Source organism: Vollenhovia emeryi, unplaced genomic scaffold (assembly GCF_000949405.1).
Source record: "Vollenhovia emeryi isolate VEMERY1.0 unplaced genomic scaffold, V.emery_V1.0 DF939175.1, whole genome shotgun sequence".
Lineage (NCBI taxonomy): Eukaryota > Metazoa > Arthropoda > Insecta > Hymenoptera > Formicidae > Vollenhovia > Vollenhovia emeryi.
The window spans coordinates 184,318-211,319 of record NW_011967191.1 but is presented as its reverse complement, the minus strand read 5'-3'; the positions used below and the strand labels follow the sequence as shown (position 1 = coordinate 211,319).

The 27,002-nt window shown below is 31.8% G+C and overlaps 1 protein-coding gene and 2 long non-coding RNA genes across 5 annotated transcripts in view; 1 reads left to right on the top strand and 2 right to left on the bottom strand.

Moving 5' to 3' along the window:
- The window catches only part of LOC105563433 (octopamine receptor beta-3R-like), a 95,749-nt gene that overhangs the window by 26,227 nt on the left and 42,520 nt on the right, over positions 1–27,002 (top strand). The window lies entirely within an intron of this gene.
- Positions 9,242–10,021, bottom strand: LOC105563430. Its single transcript, XR_001009037.1, has 2 exons — positions 9,840–10,021; positions 9,242–9,382 (listed from the first exon to the last, which is right to left on the bottom strand). It is a non-coding gene; the product is annotated as an uncharacterized LOC105563430 (long non-coding RNA).
- LOC105563431 lies at positions 14,463–15,558 on the bottom strand. The gene is made up of 2 exons (XR_001009038.1): positions 15,134–15,558; positions 14,463–14,593 (listed from the first exon to the last, which is right to left on the bottom strand). It is a non-coding gene; the product is annotated as an uncharacterized LOC105563431 (long non-coding RNA).

Genomic DNA, 27,002 nt, shown 5'->3' with positions numbered 1-27,002 from the left:
TATATATCGATTTCGTGTAATCTGTTCCATTTTCGGGAAAAGAAAGAAATTTGTGCGACTTCGGCGTTCGCGCTGTAAGTCGCTCTGTCGTTCTTCGCAACTCGAACGGGCCGGAAGTACAGAAAATCGCTTATTGCACGTTGTTACGTTATGTAAATAATCTCGATTAACTGTTGCAATTAATAATTACTATTTATCGCTGGAAATTTTGTTCACATAACTTATCTCGAAGATTAGATTGACGCCAATTCAAAAGTGTTTTATCCATTATCCTATTCTTCCGAATCAAATTGTTAGTTTGAGTAATTTGTATGACAGAAAGTCACGCGATATTTGTTAATACTATTTCGTGCGTTTCGCGGTATTTCACATCGCGTACGGGAGTGTTTGAAATTTCACGCAATCGGTGATTTTCGCGAGTGTGTGTTGTGTAAGTTACACAAGGAAATCTGAGAGGAGGAGGAGGCAAAGGAGGCATCGGGCAACGACGGAGAAATGGTGAGGTAAGTATCTTACATTCTTATGTTACTTGCTACTTGTGCGAAATACAACATTTGTTCTGTATTTTTATTTGACTTATTCAAATGATTCGAACGAGGATTCGAATAAGTGTTAGAGACAAAACCATACGTGTACAATTTTTTGAGTTTATATTTAAAAGAAGGACCTTTTCAGTATTCTATATAATTATGTTAATAAATATCTATTTTATAAAATATAAAATATTAAGTATATTTACTACAATAATTTCGATTTTACATAATTAATCTATAATAATGATATACATATTTGTATTTTTACAGTACAACATATATGTATAGTGAACGATGTCTGCTGTCGCGAACGATCAACTCTGCTGTCGCGAATCGTAAGTGAGTGATAAATTACTTTTTATTTTAAATTGACGTTGCGCATACAATTACTTCTTTGCATGTGTACAAATTCTTAATAATATACAATGCCCAATCACAAACTGCGCGCGTGAAGCGCGCGTTTTGTCATTTCTAGTATAATATATAATATATTATAATATAAAAAGAGAGAGATAAAATAGAATTCGTAAGAAATCACTAATCTTTAAATACAAAATAAATAATAACAGAATAATTATCATAAATGATAACAATAAGATTTGCAATTATAATTTGAATATACACCGTAAAATGTACCTTATATTCTGAAATTTCCCGACTAAAGATTTGACGCAATTAAAGATTAAAGAATTGACGCAATTTTGTTTTACCTCTTAATTCTTTTCTAATTGATTCTAAACAACCATGCTTTTTCTGGTATGTGTATTGGATAATAGTTTTTTCTGCGGACGTGAATAACGAATACCACGGAGAACCATCAACGACAATGCAGCAACGAAACGCAATATCGAGTTTTCATTCCAAAGTCTTTGTCCGCTCCCCGCGAATAAAGGGGAAACGAATTTGCTCGGCCGCTTTCATTTATTGTTTATATGAAAAAAAAGAAACGGCCGATTAGGAAAGAGAAAGAATAAATTAAGCAGCAACAATTTTGTTTTTGTAAAGAAGATTCGGGATAAATATTATTAAACAATATTATATATTCGGTAACATTGATATTTCTTCATTATTAAATCACGTCTCAAATTAAACTCGTAGTTTAAAACATTTTCTCGTATCGCGGAGAGTTACTCTTTCTTAAAACAACATTATTTGAAATTCCACGCCGTAATATTCGTATTGATAATTCGTAATTAATACGAGCACGCTCCAAAAATATAAAATAAACCACTGAATATTTTTCACTTCCAGCATAAAAATCGTCAGGGAAAATATTTTGTTAAAAAATCGTTCCACATTGTAAAAACTCGACGCTTATTCTCATGTGAAAGGGAAGAAAATTCCTCCTTCTCTCATTGTTTGTGGACAAATAAACGTGTGAAATGTAAGACAAATGATCGAAGGACGTTTCTACTGCGGAACAAGAGATTAAGAGAAGGTCAGAGAGCGAGAGAGGGGGGGGGGGAGAGAGAGAGAGAGAGAGAGAGAGAGAGAGAGAGAGAGAGAGAGAAGAAAGAGAGAGCAATGAGATGCGTTCCGTGTTCATATCCATCGCGTGTCAAGTTCAATAGATCGTCATTGGTCGGTTTGTTTTGCCAGCACGGTCAGCCAAGAGGAGAACTTGCAAAAATTGGCTCACGCAACCTTAACCTTCGACCGCGAAAGCTCTTTCGCGGCCGCGGTTGTTGTGACGCGCCGAATTTATCGTTATTATCGTTGCGAAACTCACCATTTCCCTTTACAGGATATGCATTTTGAGATAACGGCCGTGATTATCGGTACAAATCGCGCGGCTATTTATTTCTGCATTATTAAAGCTCTGCATAGTTAAAGTCGCATGCAATCTTGAAATTCGCGATAGATTCACAAGATTCATTTCATTAAAAGTTCGTGAAATCGAAGCGTCTGTTTTCTAATTTTGTAAAGAATAAGTACCTTTATTTTCTATTCCTCATGTCTGTAGCGAGTGAATTTTTATTTTGTGTTAAGAAAAGAGTAGAGCGGCTAGTTTTATGTAGATTCTAATTTTAATATATATAGAATAATGAGTTTTATTTTTATGTACACTGGTTCCTCGATTGACACGGAGCATCTGTTTCACATTGTTTTTTTTTATGTGGTTGAGAATTACGTAAATGGAGTCCGCGTACAATAAACAATAAGTAAAAGGAAAACCTGTGTACGTTGTAAAAATACTTATTTGCACAAAAATAATAATAACGAAAGCAGAAAAGTAAATTTGTTATTACTTGTGCGGATAAGCTGCTCTCTCAATCAAAAAGGGTTAAAAGGTGTAATAAATACAATTAAATAGAAATATTTCTTTATATAAAGATTTATCGACATATAATAATTCCAATAGATACCAATAATTAGGAAGATATTTATATTTACTGATCATCTAAAATGAGGTCGCGTAAACGGAGGGATTGTTTATCGCATAACAAAATCCGCGTATAAAAAGTATACCCAGAAATCAAGTGTAATTTGAAGTTACTAAAGTATCTCATTAGATGCTAAAATCGAGAAGCAAAAGAGTTACTTAATTTAAATTTAAATATAGAACGGAATTATAAAATATAAAATATAATCGAACGTATAATTAAGGCAGATATAATTAACTAGAAATAATATATATATTCGAATTATGTGAGTTAAAAAAGAAAGAAATGGTGCGAATAATGTAATGCTGGATTTCCTTAAAATTCAAATGTCTAATAAAAGTAGGGACAAAATGAAAGTAGAAACGAACATATACCGAAATTACTTTTGCAAGATATAAAAGTTGACCCAGTTTTCTTCGTTCGAATCGAAGAGCGAAGCTTTGCGGATATTTTTGCGAGTGTTCTCGAGCGAATTTCGAATGACGAGAATCAAATAGTGCAATAGAATGAATCGATTGCGCTGATGATGGGTAAACACGAAGGGCGAACTACAATAGTAATTGCGAATGAAATCCCTTTGACGCTGTAACATTCAAAATCGCTCGTATAAGGAAGGAAACCATCGTTGACACAAATCATCACGCTAACTAAATTATTGAACAACTCATTATACGTTAAACAGATATCGTTAAATTAAATAAATCACGTTAAATAAATCACTGCGTTAAATAAATCGTTAAGCTAAATGCATCTCTACATTAAACGAACATCATTCCTGCTCGATACGAAGCAAACTCGCTGCGAAGAAAGAAAAGTGGATGGAAAAAATTTGAATTGCTCAGCAAACCTATTTCTGAAGTGGGCCTCACATACTACATTACACTCTACATATTAAAGGCTGCAGATCTTGAGTGGACATAAATTATGGGATATCTGGTACGCCAATTAATGCATATGCATTAACGCACGGGTTATTTCGCAAAATGTCGGCGTCGTTGACAGTTTCTGCACGTTCTATCGTTCTCCATTGTACGTCGCGTCCCATTGTTCTTCTTTATCGTTCGAAAGCTAATTATAATCGGCCTTTGTTAAGCGCATAATACGGGAATCTGCGCGGGCACTGCGCGCAGAATTTGCATAGTCGCAACACAAACCAAATTCATTTAGCGGGGCACATGTATGCGCGCAAGCGCGCGAACTACGCGCCTGTCTGATCAATCTTTTTTTTTCGCGCCAAGTGTTTCAATAACGCAAATTTAAATCACGGATAAAATCAAGAGGATTCGAGTATGCGCGCGTTTTGTTCCATTCATTGACGTTTTGAGCCTGTAAATCCACGGCAAATTTAACCGTTTGGGATAAACAGCGGAATAAATGGCAATGTAGTTATCGTTGTTTTATTATCGCGCGATTCAACATCGAATATAATTGTTTGTTTACGCCTGTTCGTCATAATTTGCGATTATTTTAGCGCAGTGAATATTATATATTTATACAAAGTGTCCCATGTATGTTGTGCAACACGAATAACTCTGTTATTTACTGTTATACAGAAAAACTGTTGAAACAAAAATGTTTTGATTGAAAAAAGCTTCTTGATTTTATAATGATCCTTCTTGCATCTTAATTTAGTGTCAAGACAATCGTAGTAAATGTACGGAAAGTCGAAGTTCGTAAAATTTAAAATAAATAACATGTACAACGATGGACAGAATTGTTGCGACACGTTGATTTTTAGTGAATTTAGAAACGCGCATTTAGATTCAGGTTTACGTTCCAAAACATTTTCTCTGAGAAAAATTTTACTTGAGCAATAGATTGAAAACGCTCAAGATAGTTTTGGAATGACCGTCGAGTAAACTATTTCTCGGAGAAGAAGATTTTGGAACGTAACATAGAAAAAGTGTCGCATTCATTGTGTCCATCACTGCACAACGAATTCATAGCAATATAATTTTTTTAATTGTCTTGTTAAGAGGAGTTAAAAAAGTACGATATCATACATCATTGTTTACATTGGGATTGTAAGAATGCTGATTTTAAACACGGAGGAATTCAGCACAAATTACATAAAATACGTTTTTTTTAAAGGTTATTTATCGAAGAATATGTACAGCATGTCAATATAAATGTACGAAAAACGTTTACTTAAAATACACTTTTGAAATCTGTCAATAAATAATAATCTTATTTAGTCTACTGTACTATATTTTGTACATGATATACGTCGCACATTTTTAAACTTCTCATGACAAGACTAAACGAAATATTTAGTAAAAAATATAGTGTACCGTAATAAAAAGAATGATGGTATTATGATTATTGGGATAATAAACGAAGATGCGAGGAATGCCATTATATGTATAATCGAGAAGCCCTTTTGAAACAAAACATGTTTGTTTAAACAATTATCTTATATAACACTACATAATAGAGTTATTTATGATGCGTAAAATACATTGGACAGGCTGTATACACATACATATCAATTTGAATTTCGATTAAATAAACTCTCAGCTAATTGGCGAGAAGTTTGCATAAAATTTACATCGATTGACAGATAATTAGTAATTCAATTAACAAAAATCAATATTTATTATTCACTAGTGAAATATTGATGAAATGTAAAATGTACAACAAGGAAAAGATACATATATTTCAGGCTATGATATACACGTCGGAATTTAAGAGAAACTTTTTTTTAGTAATTTTATGTGTTGTTATTTGGGTCTATATCACGAATAGAAATTTGTTATAGATCATGGACCGTCTAATCTAAATCATTTCTGTGTTTATTAAAGAAAAATAACTTTCAAAATATAAATAACAATTTGAATAATACTCAACGAAATCTAGGATAAAATAAAATTTGCTTCTTCGAATATAAGAAGTAAGTAAAGTGTCGAATAAAACGATAAAATAAATCTTGATTTCATTAATGATGTATCTTTTACATCTCTATTTTTTATTTTAATTGACGTTTATATAATTAGCCATTTATTTAAACTGGTTACGATATGCGACATTTAATCTGTGTTTTTAATCGATGAGATTTATTACGGCACTACGATTATATGTACAGGTTTTTATTATTGAAAAGCGTATTTACGAGCGTAGCGGACAAACACCCTGAATGAAGCTTGATTAATAGCTACTGCTAATTGGTTCATTTGTTCAGAGATATCACTGTCTACACTGCAGGACATTCTGCGCTCTTTGATTTTCACTATTCACACGCCTGATGGTAATTCATTTGTAACAGTTCGTTGCATTTGTTTGCAGAACGAAATTTTAACAAAACTGTTTTTCTCTTAGTGGCTGATAAGTAATTAATCAAAATATCCTTATAATGGAAGAACTTATGCAAGATAAATGGAATGAGATAGGAGTAAATAAAATACACGATAAAGCGAGCAGACAAATTAACACATTAAAATGAAATAATAAAATGTTACTATACTATTACTATTACTATTATAAAGTGCCAAAGTGATAGATACATAATAATAACACAGGTTATCACTGTTATCGGAATAATCAGAATATATTGAATTTATTAAAAATTTAAAAACTAAATTATTGAAGAAATCACCGAAGATATCATGGCACACTTTGTATATAGAAACGTGTCACAATCGTTACACGATCAAAAGAAAGTTGTCGACTGTAATTTTTGTATATTGAAGCAATGTAAGAAAGTTTTTAAAATGCCTTCCGCAAATTCTGAATGATATAATGCAAGATGTTTCAAAGGTATCCTAGTAGTAAGGTATTTCATTGCGTACACACAAAGTAGAAAGCATCAAGCGGTAAGCACGGAATAGCGAATCGTAATCCACGTCGAAATATGCAAATGGTTCTTCTTTGCTGTTACATTGCGAAGCGTAGTCAGCTGGCTGGCTTTTACTTCGCTTCAATGTGCGGAAATCCTTTTGAGGAGGAAAAGCCCTTTGTATCTCATAATTTTAATCAGCATTCCCGTATCGAGTAAGTTAACTTTGATCAAAGTACTTCGCGTCAACCTTCATCACAATTCTGAAAGATCGAAAAATCTCATCAGGTGTAGAAATTTGCAAAATTTGTCACGTGTTGTAAGTCATCCTTTCATTTAAGTTTCATTTAGCTTTCATGTTTAAGCTTATTCTAAATTTTTCTAAAATTCAGATTGTTGTTTTTACATTTATACTCTATAAAGTTAAATAATTAATTCGTTTGTTCGGAATGTTTCAACGTTTAACGTTAAGAGAAAGAGAGAAGGAAGGAAGGAAGGAAGGAAGGGGGAAAGGAAGAAAGCGACTTTGATATATTTATAAGTAATATCCAACGGCGCATTGATATCGAACATCGATAGAACGTTCATGGGAATTTAATGATACCGCATCGTTTTTTCTGCGTAAGATGAGCTCAAGGATGAATTTTCCGGTCGGCCTGTTACGACCGATTTAAGTTTCACGTGCCGTTTCACGTGCCGCACCATTGTTCTTTCATGACGCGTGCGTGAAATATAAGGAGTACATGTGCTTCTTGATATCCGTCATTGTAAAAAGTATTTTTTAAACAAAATTAATTGTTGTAATTTTCTTACACATTTTTTTTCTCGTTACTAAATGAGAGCTTTTACGCGAGTTTTATAATTTCAGCATTTAGAGATAATTATTTTATTTTATATCGTTATCTGATTATGAGTAAAACATCTTTAAAAATATTAAATATAATTTTAAATAAATGACTACATAAATTTCCAAATTAATGATAGAATCTAAATTAATCTAAGAATTTAAAGATAAAAATCAGCTTTTCGATTGAAACACCTGTAAATGAAGGAAATAATACAGAAATGCACAAAAGCACCCGCGGAACTGAGTCCTTGCACTCTAGCACCTTTATTTTCGAGACAAATGCGGCCAGGCGCCATAATGGCGCTTCCATAATTATATTCGTTCCCTTGAGTTGGTGAAAATGGTTTCGTGCAGCGAATGTATCCTTTCGCTACCACACTAAAAGCTCTCCGAGAAGGAAAGCTTTAGAAAACCGGAAGCTCCGTTGTTCGCCCTTGACTGGATCGAACGAGAAGTCGTATTCTCGTCCACGGTCAAAGCCTCTCTCTCTCTCTCTCTCTCTCTCTCTCTCTCTCTCTCTCTCTCTCTCTCTCCCCCCCCTCTTCCTCTAGATTGTGTCCTAAATATTCTGTTAGTTTTATATCATGTCCGGATTTTATCGATTTTGTCGTATTGTCGCAGTACAATTCGTCTAAATATAGATAAGAAATGGAGGAAATGGTTCGGTGATTAGAATATCGCTTGTCAATTGCATGTCATCTTCTTAGATGAACATATATTATATAATTAAAAATATACACAAATACAGAAATATAAGAGAAAGATAAAAGAAAAAGATAAATATTTAAAAAATATAATTCTTTTTAAATTAATAACTGAAATATCTGTAATTAATACAAAAATATTATGTTAAATAATTATAATAAAAAAGAGCAATTAGAACAATTAAAAATTTTTAATCTTGTTAAAAATTCTATCAAGTTATATGAAAATCATTAAATGCTACTCCGAAAAGAAATACTTTGGAGATTTCAAAGCTGGGCAGATTTTGATTGTGAGATCCCGATCCTGCGATCCTTGGGAGGATTTCTCATACACCGAAAATAGGACGGCGTCCCAATCTCATAATCTCTGCGGGGTTTTCCTTCCCATCTGCTATCAATCCCACTTTTTCTTTTCATACGTCTGCAGATAGGCTTTGTCTCGATGGCGTGTGCTCGGTTTCCAAAGGGGGTATAAATTGCCGGCCTAAAGATACGATCCTTGAAGCGAATCGGAAAGACCTAGTTTTACTGTTAACCGAGACTTAGATAGAACGAAAAAAAGAACAAAATGAAATAGTGAGCTTTCAGCAAAATATTTAGGGATCATTGAATGTTAAAAAAGGATTTCCGTTTCCAAGTTTAGAAAAATCGAGTTTTATACAATTAACGGGGACTATATTTACCGTGACCTAAACTGACATTTTAATTTTACTTTCTGAAGAATTAATTTCAATCGTTCCTGATTTAAATTAACTTTCATTTATTATGTGTTACTGATCAAATAAACATTGATAAAGTTAATATTATCTATATTATTTATTGTTATTGAATATTATTGTTCTAATATTAAATTGATATAGATACAAACAATGTTAATTTAATAATTTTGCAAAATTAGTATCCCTCTCTCTTGCGCGCGCGTTCTTTCGAGATAAAGCACATTTGAGATGTAAAAAAGGGAAGGGTATAAAGGTAAGATTGTGTATAAACATTAATTCAAATTTCTTATTTGCATAATTAATATTTTATTGGGACGTTCATGTTGGAATAACAATTTTGCATTTGCTCATGTTTTAGATTTTTTGGTATACCGGTTTTGTATTTATTCATGTTCAACCTTGCAACGATTTGATTGCATTGGACTGCAAAAATATAATAAAGTATAATATATTATAAAAATATAATTAAAGTAAAGATATAATACTTTTATGTAATTAAAATGTAACACTATGTATTTATAAATTTTAATATTACTACATTATCACATAACAACGCTGCAGCACTCTCTCTTTTTTCTCTCTCTTTGTTACTTTTTAAGTAAAGATTTATGATTTTACAATTACTTACAAAATACAGATTTACAAAATACAATCTTCTAAAACTATACATTTCGTAATTTTTAAAGTATAAATATGTAGGAAGCAGAATGGAAAAGTAAACGTAAAACTAAAACTCAAGATCAAGATTAAGATAAAGAGAAATTAAAGTAATCACAAAAATTTAATGTTATAAATATTTTTCCAGTATCAAAAATATTACTAAACTTATATTAATATAGGAAAATTAAATTCAGAAGTCAATTTAATGCAAGTTACTTACGGATATAGGATTTTCTTCTGCCATTGCGGTCGCCAGCAACGCTGCAATTGTCACAAAGATGGTTATCAATTTTATAGGCTTCATATTTTCAAGCCTAAATTCAACGAGTTGCTATATGTATATTTACTGCACACTAAACTGATGTTCTATAAAACAGTTCAGAAATCTGTCACTTTATATATAAATAAGTTCATGAAAAATTGTGAATCATCTACATGGAAAGATAAATTGCTTACATAAAATTGGTAGTTTATCACATTTATTTAAACATATCAAACATATCATTGCATCTAAAAATGCACGTATAATATTTCTTTTGTTTTCAAGCTTTGATGAATGTGTATGAGAATGTTTTGTTTTCATATGTATATAAATTTATTTACCTTTTTTTATTAAAGTTTGTGTGGATTATATCAAACAAGGAAGAAATAATAGTACGATAAATTTGTAGTTTTTTTTCAATGATCAAAAGACGCGCAAAACACGTAAACTGTTACGTTCGTAGAGTTTTATGCACTTTTTACCAAACTATCGTTATAACTTTAATAGCTATATGTATTTTTATAAAATTGTAATATAATTTTTGAGAGTTCAAAATAAAAATAACAAAAATTTTGAATATAGATTGTTTATATCAAAATATCTAGAATTTCATAATAAAATATAAAAGAAATAACGTGTTTTGGAATGTTATAAAGATTTATTTATTATAATATAATATAAATGTACAGAGTGTAAGTATTAATTTATAGAAAATTATGTATAATGACTTTGTTCCTATATATGTAGATCAGTTACTACACGGTACCTCTTCAATTTTTCAAACTATTAATATATTATCCTTACGCTGTGCATAATGAAAACACAGTCAATTAAGATATAGTTCTCGTCATTCTAGAATTTGCATTGTCTTTATCATAGATTAAATATTAGGGAATATGAGAAAGATAGGAAATTAAGAATAAGATTGTATACAATACAAATGAAATTTAATATTCATGCAATTAATATTATATTGATACATTCATTTTGAAATTGTAATTTTACAATTTCGTAATTATTTACGATGCATCTTTCAGTTTTATCCTCCCTTTAAGATTGACTCTAGGGCGGCCTTCTGAAAAAAAATTTATATATAATTTTAAAATAATAAAAATGTAATATATTTGTATGAATTCAATATAGTTACAATAATATTAAAATAATTATAATGGTAGTATGTTATATGTATATACATATAGTAATAGTCGTTGAATCACTCTCTTTTATTTTTCCTAGTCTATACAAGCCTATAGATTCACTCTTTTAAACTTATAGAAATTTTTATAGAAATATCTCTATAATTTTATAAAGTGTATAAAAAATTACAAATTACTTAATTTTTATAATAAATACAATTTTCTACTACAAGTTTATAATACAAAAATAACAAAAGATGGTGGTGTCGACGATAACTGGCCCATATATTTATTTAAAATACTACGTTTCGACTAGTAATACTAGTCCTTTTCAAGTAATAGTCCATTAATGGGCTAGTATTACTAGTCGAAACGTAGTATTTTAAATAAATATATGGGCCAGTTATCGTCGACACCACCATCTTTTGTTATTTTTCTTCACCCACTGGCGATCCACCTTCTCCAAGTTTGTTTATAATACAAGTTTATAATACAAAATGCAAAAAGAAAATAAAACTTCGTGTGCGCGTGTATGTGTGAGAGTGTAGAAACGTTAATTTAAAATAAAAGTAGGGGTGATATAAAAAGTAATTTATAATAAAATCGAGTATATCTAAAATTAAAACTATTCAAGTAAAAGTTTAACATTATAAGTCTTTTCTAGAGTTAGAATAGCACTAAATTGATTAAACTTAGAATTTAATATTATATTAATCACTTAGGTACCTTGATAGCTTCTCCGGTAACTACAGTTGCCATTATCGTAGCAATTATTGCAACAGTGACTATGAACTTTCCAATTGCCATATTTTTATCTTTATTAAACAGGTTGTTGTTTATTACTTGCACGGGATGATATTTTATATTAAGGCCAAAACCACCTTATATGTATATAGGTACATTTATCAGAGATAAAAAATCATCATGCGGAAAAACGAATTATCAGTTCCAAGAGTGTGTCAACTTATCGTTATTTGAATACAAGAAACACATCGTTACATTCAATAATGCACGTAAAATATAGCTTTTACAATATTAAATAATGTGTGTGAGGATATAATGTCCCCTCTCCCCTATAGATATGTTCAAATAGTTATTGTTTCTAAGTTAGTCTAGATTATATCAAATACGGAAGGAGTAGTAATACGATAAGTTGGTAGTTTGTTTGAACATTGAAACGACCGAAAAACGTGCAAAACGCATAACTTTGTACTTTCTTAGCATATTAAATTTTTATCAAACAGTTATTATATTTTAATATTTGTACGCAGTGCATATGGTAGATATTTCTCAATTGTATTTTTAGAATTTACGATAGGTTAATATTCGCGGCATGAGGGAATTGCAAAAAACTTTTGATATTATTTCTTGTTGACGTATATCGAAGAAAGCGAGGCAGGTTAACTAAATAATAAGTTTATTGGATACTTATATGACGTCAGGGATAGTCTGTTTTACAATAACAACGAGAAGAGTGGCTCTCAGAAGAAGAAAAACATAGTATTTTTTGAGAATTCAAAAGCTAACTAACACGAGGAAGTACCGATCGCACTAACAGATCGTTTCGTTCATAAATGAATTTGCTTTTACATTTTTCTCTTTCAATTTATTCTCTCTTAACCACACACGTGTTACATTTGATCTTTAAACTATCACAAAAATAGTTTTTAGTTTTCCACTCGAAATACATTGTAAACTTCTCTTGTGAACTTCTCCATTAGTACTAAAGTTTTTCTTCGAAGATTTTTTTTGGAGATAAAAATGGTTACTGGAAGTCACATTCTCTATGATGATACAACAATTATAAGCTACATTGTTTGGAGAGAAATGTGATGACGGCATATTAAACGAGTTTCTTCATAATGATAGTTTGACATGCGAGATTCTGTTTTCGTCAAGTACTATTTCATACTGGACTGATCGGATTTCAATGTGTTTTCGTATTTGTAAGTACAATGAATTGTATTATATGATCCGCTTACATTATTTGTCAATCAAAGTATTCGCCGTTGCTTTCTATAACTGTGAGCCATCTGTCAGGTAATTGATGAATTCCATCTCGGAAAAATGTTGTGTCTTTGGATACGATAAAGTTGTCGAGCCATTTTCGGATCTCATCCACTGATTTAAAGTGCGTATCGGACAAGGCAAGTTGCATCGACCGGAACAAGTGGTAATCGGTAGGAGCGATGTCTGGTTAATACGCCGGGTACTGCAAGACGTCTCAGCCAAGACTCATTATGATGTCTTTTGTCGTAGAAGCAATGTGTGGCCTAGCGTTATCATGCAACATATTTCACAGGATGTTCTCCTTTGCCAGTATACGGGCATTTTCGTTCTAATTTTTGACTCAACGGATTAATTGGTCTTGGTAATGGTTTGGAGTAATTGTTTCATTCGGTTCTGATAGCTCATAATAAATTACGCTCTTGGTATCCAACCAAATGCAGAGCAGAACTTTCTTTCCGAAGCGATCGGGCGTTGCGACCAATGTTGAGGGTTCGCCGTGATTTACCTATAATTTTCTGCGTTTCGGATTGTCATAGAGTATCCACTTTTCATCACCCGTAACAATTTTCCACAAGAAAGACTTTCTACGCGCTTATTGAGAAGAGAAAGACATACTGCTACTCGTTGATTTTTATTGGCTTCACTGAGTTCATGCGCAACCCATTTTCTTTCTTTATGAATCTTTCCCATCTTGTGTAGGGGTTTGGAACTAGTTTGTTGTGTTACTCCTAACGGCTCTGCAAGCTCTTTTTGCGTTTGCGCTGAATTCTCAGCGAGCAGTTGCTCCAAATCGTCATTGCCGCATTTCCGAGGACCTCCAATGCATTGTTTGTCACTCAGACTGAAATCGCCGCTTTAAAACCGTCTAAATCAAAATGCACACCCATCGTACGATACAACACCTTCGCCGAGAAAGGAACAAATCGATTTGCATGCTCTTACTGCATTTGTCCTTGTTGGAATTCGTAAAGAAGGCAGTGTCGGATATGCACCTTATCCGTTGCCATTTTTGACTTTACTAAACTGAATAATTTTTATGGTTATGTTGAACCTTTCGCCATACTAAATATAATTTTTAGTAGTTATATATCAACGCTACATAACCTTAAAAGAGCGAAAAAATTAGATTATTTGAAACTTATTTTCTTAGACGCTTAAATAAGTTTGGATTATTTATTTGTACGCCTAATTATTTGTAGAAAATTATGTATAATGACTTTGTTCCTATATAGATCAGTTACTACACGGTACCTCTTCAATTTTTTAAACTATTAATATATTATCCTCACGCTGTGCACATTGAAAATACAGTCAATTAAGATATAGTTTTCGTCATTCTAAAATTTGCATTGTCTTTACCATAGATTAAATATTAGGGAATATGAGAAAGATAGGAAATTAAGAAGAAGATTGTATACAATACGAATGAAATTTAATATTCATTCAATTAATATTTTATTGATATATCCATTTTGAAATTGTAATTTTACAATTTCGTAATTATTTGCGATTCACCTTTCAGTTTTATCCTAATCCTCCCCCGACGAGTGACTGTAGGGCGGCTTTCTGAAAAAAAAATTTATATATAATTTTAAAATAATAAAAATATAATATATATGTACGAATACAATATAGTTACAATAATATTAAAATAATTATAATGGTAGTATATTATATATACAATACCTTTATTTTTCCTGGTCTATACAAGGCTTTAAATTCAACACTCTTTTAAACTTATAGAAATTTTTATAGAAACATCTCTATAATTTTATAAAGTGTATAAAAAATTATAAATACTTAATTTTTATAATACAATACAATTTTCTACTACAAGTTTATAATACAAAATGCAAAAAAGAATATAAAACTTCGTGTGCGCGCGCGCGTGTGTGTGTGTGAGTGTAGAAACGATAATTGAAAATAAAAGTAATACAAAAGGTGATATAAAAAGTAATTTATAATAAAATCGAGTATATCTTAAATTAAAACTATTCAAGTAAAAGTTTAATATTATAAGTCTTTTTTAGAGTTAGAATAGTACTACAAACTGTAGGTATTAATAATATAATAAAATTAAACTTAGAATTTACATTAATCACTTACATCGATAGCCTTTCCGGTAACTACAGTTGCCATTATCGTAGCAATTATTGCAACAGTGACTATGAACTTTCCAATTGCCATATTTTTATCTTTAGTTAAACAGGTTGTTGTTTATTACTTGCACGGGATGATATTTTATATTAAGGCCAAAACCACCTTATATATAGGTACATTTATCAGAGATAAAAAATCATCATGCGGAAAAACGAATTATCAGTTCCAAGAGTTTGTCAACTTATCGTTATTTGAATACAAGAAACACATCGTTACATTCAATAATGCACGTAAAATATAGCTTTTACAATATTAAATAATGTGTGTGAGGATATAATGTCCCCTCTCCCCTATAGATAAGTTCAAATAGTTATTGTTTTTAAGTTAGTCTAGATTATATCAAATACGGAAGGAGTAGTAATACGATAAGTTGGTAGTTTGTTTGAACATTGAAACGACCGAAAAACGTGCAAAACGCATAACTTTGTACTTTCTTAGCATATTAAATTTTTATCAAACAGTTATTATATTTTAATATTTGTACGCAGTGTATATGGTAGATATTTCTCAATTGTATTTTTAGAATTTACGATAGGTTAATATTCGCGGCATGAGGGAATTACAAAAAAACTTTTGATATTATTTCTTGTTGACGTATATCGAAGAAAGCGAGGCAGGTTAACTAAATAATAAGTTTATTGGATACATGACGTCAGGGATAGTCTTTTTTACAATAACAACGAGAAGGGTGGCTCTCAGAAGAAGAAAAACATAGCATTTTTTGAGAATTCAAAAGCTAACTAACACGAGGAAATACCGATCGCACTAACAGATCGTTTCGTTCAGAAATGAATTTGCTTTTACATTTTTCTCTTTCAATTTATTCTCTCTTAACCACACACGTGTTACATTTGATCTTTAAACTATCACAAAAAATAGTTTTTCACTCGAAATACATTATGAACTTCTCTTGTGAACTTCTTCATTAGCACTAAAGTTTTTCTGCGAAGATTCTTTTTTGGAGATAGTTTGGAGATATTTGATAAAATTGGTAAAGTATGTAAAATATTATTAGAATGTCTTAAATTCTGTTTATGTCGTATACTTCGCGTAGGAAAATAACTTCTTTTTCTTTTTAAATATTTCTTTGAAGGAAGATGTATCTATTTTCAAGTAAGACTTTTACAAGCTGCACTTCAGTGATATTTTGATATTGTATACATTACGTTTTTCAGTACATATTTTAAGTATAAAATATAAACTGTATTCCATCAGTAAGGTCTCCTTTCGATAAAATGTGACTCGGAAATATGAGACAGCTCTAGCCAGTCGGTGGGGAAGATGAAGAAAAGAATGGCAGAAACGTAGCTGTGTGAAATATGTGAATTTTCGCAGAATAACGAAATATAATTTGAAAGTCAACACAGAGCTCTTTCTTTCTATTATTCTAACTTTGGATAAATTGTACTAGAAATTTCAGAAAACCGGAAAAAAACGAAAAGAACGTAAGAGAAAGCGAAAGAAACATATATAAATTATTATAAATGGTTTTACTGCTGCTATTTATTACTTTTGTAGTCATTTATTTTATCATCTATTTTGTCTGTGTTAATCATTGTCTTTGTAGACTAGTTTTTATCTTCTCGAATTGCGGTAATTTCGAAGTAAGACGGCCCTGCAAGCTATCTCAAATCTCGAAACGGGATCCACATGTTTCGGTGAGCGGATTACGGTGGATCACGTACACCACGTCACGAGAGACGTTATCCCGCGGATAAGAACTATTCGGGTCTTGCCCTTTTAAGCGGGAAGGCGCAAGCCTTCAAGGCCAAAGACCAAAAATAGCTCTAAACGGCATTGCAACAACTTTGCTAGTCGAGACTTGATAGAAAAGTCGATAGGCGCATTATTAATACATAATCCAAGCCTTCGCGGCTCTACCGCGACACAGCTGACGTAAGGTTTTCGTATTCTCCACGCTGTTTACTACGTTTACTTGTTGTTTACTTCATCTGCCGCTAATTAATTTAACATACTGATTAGAAAAAATGCGTGCGTGTGTGCGCGTGCGCGCACAAGTATATTAATTTTGGATTAAAATTAATATTTATATGAACTATTTGTTCTGAACAAGTAAAATATAAAGGGACGTTATAATTTGAACGTTTGAAAATTTTCTAAGTTAGAAAGTGAGGCAGAGGATATATTTCATAATTTTAAATCAAGTTGTAAAAACTGTGATATTGTAATTAACTTAAAATAAACATTTAAGTTACGTCTCCGTACCCTGAGTATTTAATGTAATAACACGCCAACACACGCACACGCATCCATATTCTTTACACCCACACCCGCACCCACGTCCACGCACACATTCATATATTATCGTATAATATATCTAACGCAAAAAAAGCAAATAAACATTTTCCGTATCAGCAAATAATATTTCTGATCTGAGCGGAGCAAGAGGTAATCTTGTAGAATTATTTCGAGCGTTTAAAGTCCTTGCCACTCATCCCATTTGTGGCATTTGATACACGTGTATGGTATTTCGTGTATGCGCGATTGGTAGCGAAATGCGCCGGGGAAGAAAAACAGAGGGGAATACTGTGGGCGATCTCACCGGAAGCTGGTAGCTATATATCGAACCGAAAGGTAGCAGGGTCGCACACATTGGCGAACGTCCAGAATCGACGCGCGCGCGGTTCATATTTTGATGTGTGCTTCGTAATACGAGAGGGAACAGGATCGAATTGTCAACACAGAATCATAGGCGACTTCGAGATAAACGTGTTAGAAATTAGGTCATCTAGAAGCGAATGAAACTTAACAGAGAATACCTAATAACGTGCTCTTTTGCAGATTTTCTCTCTCTCTCTCTCTCTCTCTCTTTCTCTCTCTCCCTTCTTCCCCCTCCCTCCCCCTCCCTCCCCCTCCCACCCCCTTCCTCCCCCTTACTCTTTCTCTCTCTGACAACTATAACGATACCCGAGTAGTTCAGAAAGTTTAATATTTGGTTTGGTTCAAAGACTTATCTAGCGTAAAGTTTACTAACTATGGCGGTATACTTATGCTTATTAGGAAATATCTTCTTACTAATAATAATCTCATTAATCTTAGGGTCTTTAAGTGATAAATATATATATGTATATAATAACTTACTAATAACAACTTCACACTATAATCCTATGGTCTTTAGACAGTTATTAAGTTTCTTAATAGATTTTTATAATAGATAATAATATCTACATATGTATATAATATGTATGTATAACATTTCATATTTATTTTTATAGAATAATTTTAAATATGAAATTATATATTTAAACATTTAAGAAATTTATATCTATGTTTATTTTGTGCAAATTTAACTTGATTATACATTTATCAAATAATTTTATCAATTATCAATGTTTAAAATAAAATCATCCTTTCTTTTCCAAGTTTAATTAAATATTTTTCAATTCTAATAAACATTATGCAATTACGTCTATACAAATTGCGTCGACCGGATAAAATATGTTTATCTCCACTAGACTGAGCTAATTGTTAAAAAAATTCAATTAACGAACGCTATTGAACGAAACCGCGAAGTCAGCCTTTCGAAACGATTCAACATCGCAAGAGCGGATATTCCGCACTGGCGTAAAAGCCGTTACAAAATACGTAGTGGGCGTTGTGGGCTTTAACAGTGAAATCGCCTCGCGCACCTCTTCTTCCTTGATTCGGGAAGCTGCGAAAGAAGCAAGTAGTCTTTCTTCCACACCCGCAAAGTCAACCCTGGTAATCGTAGCAGCGATTACGAAACATTAAGGATCATTTCTCCTGTCGAGAGGAGGAGAAGTAATAACAGTCGATGGAACTTTTTGTCCCTTTCTGACCCGTATAAATGCTTACGTCCTAAAAAAGAAAGATTTCGAATAAATCTTTCTTTCTTTCTCCTGTAAAAATGTAATATTGGTTACCATAATCCGTACGCATTTTAAATGATTAAATAATTTTAAAATATTCAATTTTATTAAATAAAATTCAGATTAATTCTACATTGTATAAATTTGTATAAATTTGTACATTACGTCTGTATTTTATTAACATAATTTTAGGTTTACAGCTTTGAAGTTGGAAGCATTGGGGGATAAATGTTGGAACACATCATGAATTGCGCGATCGAGTAATGATAAGAGGAACGTAACGGAGATAAGAGATACGGGGGAACTCAAACGAAACTACACAGAAATGAAACGTCAATTCTACTTTCTGCTTCTTGTAATCAGACCGTTCCACCCTATTTGCTCTTGACGCATTTCTTCGTTTTTCGTTTCCGATATTCTTCCCGCATTTCCATCCTTACTCAACCATCTTTGCGTAATAGTGTAAATAAACTTCAATACTGGACTTTAATAAGAAACTATTCAAGCATATCAATATAATTTCAAATCGAATATGTAATAAAAAAATATAATAAATAATAGATCGTCAATCGCGCGCGCGTTAGTTTATTTATTACATTATTACTAAATAATATTAAAATATTTGGGGATACGTGATTGTACTGTGTCTTAAGATTGACAATTCAAGTCGGCGCGCAGTTCTCGTTTCGAGTACTGTACGATATGTGGTATTCGAGAAGTAACGTTAAGGCCGAATCAGACTAGCAATTGTGGACGCGGATTGGATTGGGATTGGCGATTGGCGATTGTTTTCTAGCCAATGAGAGCAAAGCAGTGAGCGATTTAATCGACTCTCATTGGCTAGGTGTCAATCGTCAATCGCCAATCCCAGTCCAGTCCAATCCGAGATTGCTTGTCTGATTCGGCCTTTAGACTGTTTGTTGCGGTGAATATTACCACATGCCTCGGTGGTCAAATTGGTGAGACGTCCGTTTGGTGAGTAGGCAGGTCCAGATTCAAACCCTGGCTGAGAGATAATCTTTTTCGCAATAAATTTAAAATAAGAATTATTTAGACAGTAACATCCTGTCACGGTTCTTTAGTCTCTGTTCCTTCGAATTTGTGTTTATCACATAAGAACCATATAAACTTTATAAAGTTGTTAAAATATTTCGCCGAATTTTTGTTATCTTTGAATTTAACATAGCGTGTTCTATTAATTGTACTAAAATATAGTGGTACAATAGACAAATCCTGAATTAAAAAATCATCAAGTAGAATCTGCGGGAGATCCTTCTTAAACATTATCGTATCCTTCACCTAGCACGTTGCGGTTGCAGCTGCAACTACAAGACTGCAACTGTAGATTCGATTTAAAACGATGGCGCACCCGAGGAAGTAGTTGAGATATAGAAAATTTACGCGGAATTCACAGAAAGACGGCGTTGGTTTTCGCTCTTATTATTTTATCATCAATCTTATCCCTCTTTCTCGTGCTTTTCTATTTTCCAATCGCCTCTCATGCACCTGCACTATTAAATACCAAAAGGGCGCCGCTCGCACTAGTTCCATTACGAGAAATTTCGCTTCTCGAACAATTCCGCGTTCTTTGCGATATTTTTAGGGGAGTTATCGAGAAATTTCATGGGCTGGAAATCCGTTTAACGAAGGATCTGACTTAAAGATTTCTCCAAAAATTGAATCACTCATACCAAGTATCGAAAATCTGTTTTGACCAAGAATAAGATAGAGAGATAAAAATGTACTGCAATCTACACATTTATTATGGTTAGAATAAAACTTTTTCATAAGACCCAGATATTAGATAAGACCAGATCTCGTATTATATTATTAATTCATTTTTGACTGATATTTATGAAAATTATTTACAGAAATTGGAAAAAGGTTTAATGATTTGAAAAAGAATTAAAAAAAGTATCTTGATGACTCAATAATTGAGCCCAATTTTTATAAACTTCTCTGCTTTAATAATTACTGTCGATTTCATGGTTAATCGACAATATTTTATTTGCGCAATTAATTTTACAATTATTTCTTATTTCTACTTTTATTACACACGTCCTGAACTTTCTTGATGAATTTCCTTTACTTTGGTCCAGGAAAACTAACAATGAAGTACACTCCGTATGCTTAGCATAGAAAGCTGTGTAGAAGTTGAAAATTGTAGCTGATAGAATCGTTCCACCGCGTGTACCAACCATGGAGGATTTTCTATTCTCGCATAGGGACATCTCGCACGTTTTCTCCTCTCTCTATCGATTCAGTAAGCGGTCCGTAAGGAAGAAGCGGCCTTAAGGGCGCACGCTCAATGGCGCTAACCTATTTACCTATGTAGACCCGCCGGGACACCACACCGGGTGACTCATTTTCATCGATCCGACGGCATCTCATCGTTGTGCAACTTCCGCCTTTCTCTCTCTTCCTACTTTTTCTCTCAATAAGCGGCAGGCTCATGCACCAATTAAAAAAGTCTCTTCAGTGATAAACACGGGATTAAGCCTCGTGCGTATGAAAGCCTTGTGCACAAATTGTTTCGGATAGAGGTATACCTTTTTTTTCATTTACTGATTCTTTGACACGGAAATTGAGATTAACTTTTCCTTAAACAAAAATGGATGATAAATTTCTTAACTTATTTTATATCCAACGTTTAATATTTTTCTTTTTATACGTAACGTTAAAAACAATTAGAATCTTAACAATTAGAATCCTACACTGAAAAAAATTTCTGGTTGAATATGGACGAATCAGATAATTCCTTTAGGATTTACCAGAATTCCTGTAATCCTACAGAAAAGGAATTCTGGTAAATCCTAAAGGAATTATCTGATTCGTCCATATTCAACCAGAAATTTTTTTCAGTGTAAGATTCTAAAATCCTTACTGCCAAGATTAACAAAATCCAGATTTTTATTATTTAAAACGATGAAGAATATTTAATTATTAAGTAAACCATTGTTAATGAAAATAATTAAGAATAATATCTTTTATTGTTTTTCACATCCATGAAATTAAACTTTCAATTTGCAGCTCAAAAAAAAGCGGCAGACAATCTTGTAACTTCGTTAAAGAAAATCAATTTCAATTTCACGAAAGAATTTGTAAATAAAAACTGGCGCAGTAAACCTTGACACTTTTTAATAATATCAAATATTTGTCATACAAATATAGAATTTACGAGGAAAATATTTTCCCACTTTTTGACTTTTAGAAACAGCTTTCGTACCTTTCTCGGCTTTTATTGTTATTAGTTATATTTCTTTACATCTTGCATTTTTATTTTTAAAAACTATATTAAAAAATTATATACGAGAGAGAGAGAGTATTTATAACAAGCCAAGAAATTTGCGAATAACAAATGCTATTTTATCTTGTAGCTGGCCGGTTTATTTTAGAATTGTCTTGATTTAGTGACCTCGTAACTTTATCATTCGTGGTTTTCTATTTATCATGAAAATATCTATAGGACGGATGGAGTGCGGTTGCGCTTTTTGCTGTCCTTTCCAGAGTGAACAGTGAATGGCGGGTTGCTTATTAAGACGAACTTTAGTACGCGTGTACAGAACTATGTCGATATAAGACTCTGTTTGCGTGTGTATGTGTGCGTGTGTGAGTGTGTGTTTATAATCATTAAATAAAGTTTGGAATACCTTAGTGGCTTTCTTGGTAAAAGAAAAATTATTGTCAATACAATAGGTATCCTCTGACCAGGGATTACAAAAGCACGAAACATTTTTTTCTTAGTACTTTTAATTGCATCTTCTTCCTTCCGGACATCTTAACTCCGTATTTTTCTTATTAACGAGAAACTCGCTCGAGTCTTCCAAGGCGTCGCGAATTTATTTGACAACACTAAAGACTTACTTTCCTTGAGAAGCAATCTTATTTTAAACATCGTTATATCATGAGAATTAGTCCGTCGTTAATTCGCTGTTCCTGTACAGGATGGGAATAAGTTTATTATCCTGTAGCATTTGGAAGTTATAATAGACTTCTATTTATCTTCACTGGATTATCTGTAGTATTCTGCTCTACCTACAGGCACACTGCCTGTAGGTAGAATTACAGTGATCGGCCAATTTGTCTGTTGCGTGTATTCTTCTTCTATTCTCACCAGAAATTTCTTTACCTCGATGTTACAGAAAGTTTTACGAACACACATGTTATTTTACTTAGATATGATCTAATAAAAAGGTATACATATATGTAATATATATTCGTAAGTTACAATATACTATATTTATTTTGACAATTTCTTCGTTTTCAAATTTAATTTCAAATTTTTTTCACTTTTCAATGAAGAAAGGCCAGTAAGATAGGAAGAATTAGAAAAGTTTTTGTAACAGTAGTTTTAAATTAGTTTCATTTGAAATATAAATAATTTTAAAACAGAAAGTTTTACGAGAATTCATCTTTCCGCATCTTTCACGCGCAGAAACATATATCTATTTATTTATTCATTCATTTATTTGTTAAATTTTGCATGGATTATAAAAGGAAAAAATGAATAACGTGAGTGGTGGCAGTTTGATATTCAAACGCACGATTGTAACATTTGTACAATACATAAACTGGTAGTTTTTATTTCATGCGTAAAATTTTTGTAAATCGTGATAACATCTATTGTTATATGTATAATACATGTATAGCGTATTGTGATAAAAGTCACTCAGCAGCATTTTAAAAATATGATGTACATACACACCAACGCAATTTGAAGCAAACTTAAGTACGAAAAGTAAAAAGTACAATTAATTCATCTTTACATATTTTCAGAATATATTATATATTCAAGTTATTACAGACATCAATAGAAGTTCCGATAAAATAAATAGGATCGCTTATAGGATTAGCTTTATGTATGAAATAAATTTATAGACATAATATATACATATACATATATGTATTGGTTAAAAATCAAGTATTATAATTTATGCGGACAAAAAATATACACAAGCAAACACTGATTGTTAGACATCAAAATATTTATCTACATATTAATTATGTAGTACATATGTAAAATAAAATGTTGACAGTATTATTATTTATAATTTTTATATTTATTTATTTCTTCATATATCATGGATACAATCAAAGTTTTATAACGCAGCGCAAAGATATAGAGAGGAGCATGATTATTTCCTTTCGTATTATAAACTGTTTGCCTCTTTTACCGAAGGTAAAGAGGCTGTAGGTGCCTTCTTTACTATTACATACCTAACCAGTAGTTAGGTAATGCTGAAGGAATGGTAAAGAGCAAAAGGCCGACTAAAAAGAAGAAACAATATGTTAAATAATATAGATTTTAATTTATAATGGAGCAATATTTTACATCTACGTAATATTGTACAAGTTGATATCAAACTTACGAAAAGAGCTAGAGCCACAATAGGTGCAATAGGCTCAGCCACACCTTCAGCCATACTTTCGGCCATACTTTCGGCTAAGGCTAAAGCATTGGCAAGAGCTTCTGCTCTAGCTGCAGCTTCTGCTTCGGCTGTGGCCATGGGTCCAGGCGAAGCTTCGGCAAAAGGAGCCCATGTCAATGAGCCACTTAGACCAACGACAAGTATCGCAATGTACGAAAAATTCACGACTTTCATTGTTGTATTCTAACTTCGCATCGCATTTCTGCTGTTTTATACTTTGTAACTAATCGATTATTACCAGGAAATACACATAAACCTCAGATAAGAAGTTGTGAGGCGGAATTAAAAATTAGATATATTTTTATTATTTGAAAAACTACGACTTCTGATATTTTATATTGTTACATAAACTGTCCACGTGTGTGAAATAATGCGAGTCACCGATTGTGCACGAAATGCCGATTTACAGGATTGAGAGTTTCCATATTTAATATAATCAAATCTAGCATCCATAAAAAAATTATAAAATTTATAGAATTTGTATATAAATTCTATATTTATGAATATCTACAATAAATGCATCACGGTATGCTGCTAATTAAATACTATTTAATTTGAATAAAAATTGCACATAATTTATTGAAATTCTTGGCATATAAATAATATTATTCTTATTATTTGAGTAATAATAAGAAATATAAAAAGTTTACAAATATTTATTTTATTGTCACAGCTATAGCTATTCCATTCATTTATTTACATTTTATGACTGTGATTTTGTTCTTGGAAACAAGGATATCTGTTCTGTTTTTGTCATAAAAAGGAAAGTAGAGACATTAGAAAATAGATCTTTATTTAAGATGCGAATATTTTATATGGAAACTAAATATTAAAAAGTTTTTTAATAAAAGGATCAATATGGTAGGCAGAATGATTAAAATTATTTTAATATTAATCTTGAGTTACTTTTAATTTTGAAGTTACATTTAAGAACAGAAGGTTTTACGAGAATTAATCTTTCCATATTTTTCCACGTTTATATTATAGAATATTTTTATTATAATATATATTTTAGATATTTGTGTGTTTTAGTTATTACAGTTATACATACATATAGGAAAGTATCTTATTATAGGTTTCTAATATGAGATAGCGAGTTGTCAACATCTAATTATTACAAAATTTTTTTTGCAAAAATTACATAATCTAATAATCAATGAATTTTCGACTAAACAGATTTTACTCCAAGGGCAATAAATTCATAGTGAAATTAACATATGATGCCTAGTTTAGCCAAAACTTTGCTATCTTATATTAAAAATCTACTTCATGATAGGATTTTCCTCTATGTATATAACTATAGTTTAATATTATAGATATAAATTCTATTTTTCTTCATTCTATTTTAATTTCAATTACTTTTGCTACAATTACAAAGTAACAATATGTTTTGTTAGAAAATTCAATTGAATTTCGTTAATCGTGTAACTTCGGTCATTGATTTCTTATTGCCATTACAATTTCTCTTCAATACAAGTTCTCGTGAAAGGGGATTTTATCTGTTTAAACTCTCTCGCGATTGTCCTACAAGAAATCTCATCAAGCGGAGAAGCGCGTTTTCTTTTTTATCATTTGAGAATTCTATTCATCATGAACCAAGTATAAGTTTCTTTATAACGAGGAGGATGAACGGTTTTATTACGTAATATGAGTAACGATGGAATTCGGGTTTTCGCGGTTCGTTTCTTGCAAGAAAGTGATTTTTGAATTAAGTCTATCACGTGACAATTTATCGACAACTTTCAACTGTAATAAACATTCTTTCGCTTTTCTTTCTTGTAAGAAGGGTTGAATTTTTCTATGTCAAAGGAAAATGACGCGAATGAAACAAACCACTCGTAGGTGACTTTTCGTCCTTTTGGAGCATTTTTCTACGAAGAAATAATGCTTTATATTCATCTTCTGAACTTGGAGAACGAGAAAGTTACTTCCATTTTCTATCATACACTTTATACAATAGAATCAATTGAATCCAACGGTATCCGAATAGCGTATTCTCTCCATCGAATAAAAGTAGTAACAACTTGCTTACATAAAGTTCAACATTTAAATGTTTACGATGTTTATTAACGCTTTGTAAAACTGGTATATATTTTTATAAATTTTAGACTTAACGTCATAAAAACTAGGGTACATTTTGAAAAAATGAATCTATAATGCATACGATATATCTGTGAAATAGACTGCATACACAATCGATAATGTGCATAAACAATCGTCCTGCGGAACGTCCTAATTTGTGTTATGACATCATTTTATCGAATTAATTAGTGCTATTACATCGCCGCACTGCTTCAAAGTGCAACCGACAAAGCTCAAATATTAAACTATGCCTGCGATACGCCCCTTTTGGAATGTTTTTACTATATATACGTACATCCGTACGTCACGAAATTTCGCTCCTATCAACGTTAAAGGGCAACAGGTATCATTATTATTTGTACAAAACAAAATAATTGGAATATTATAACTCGCAAATTACACATATCTAATTTCTTAATTGTTTACTTTTTTAAGGATTATCCTTTAAGCATC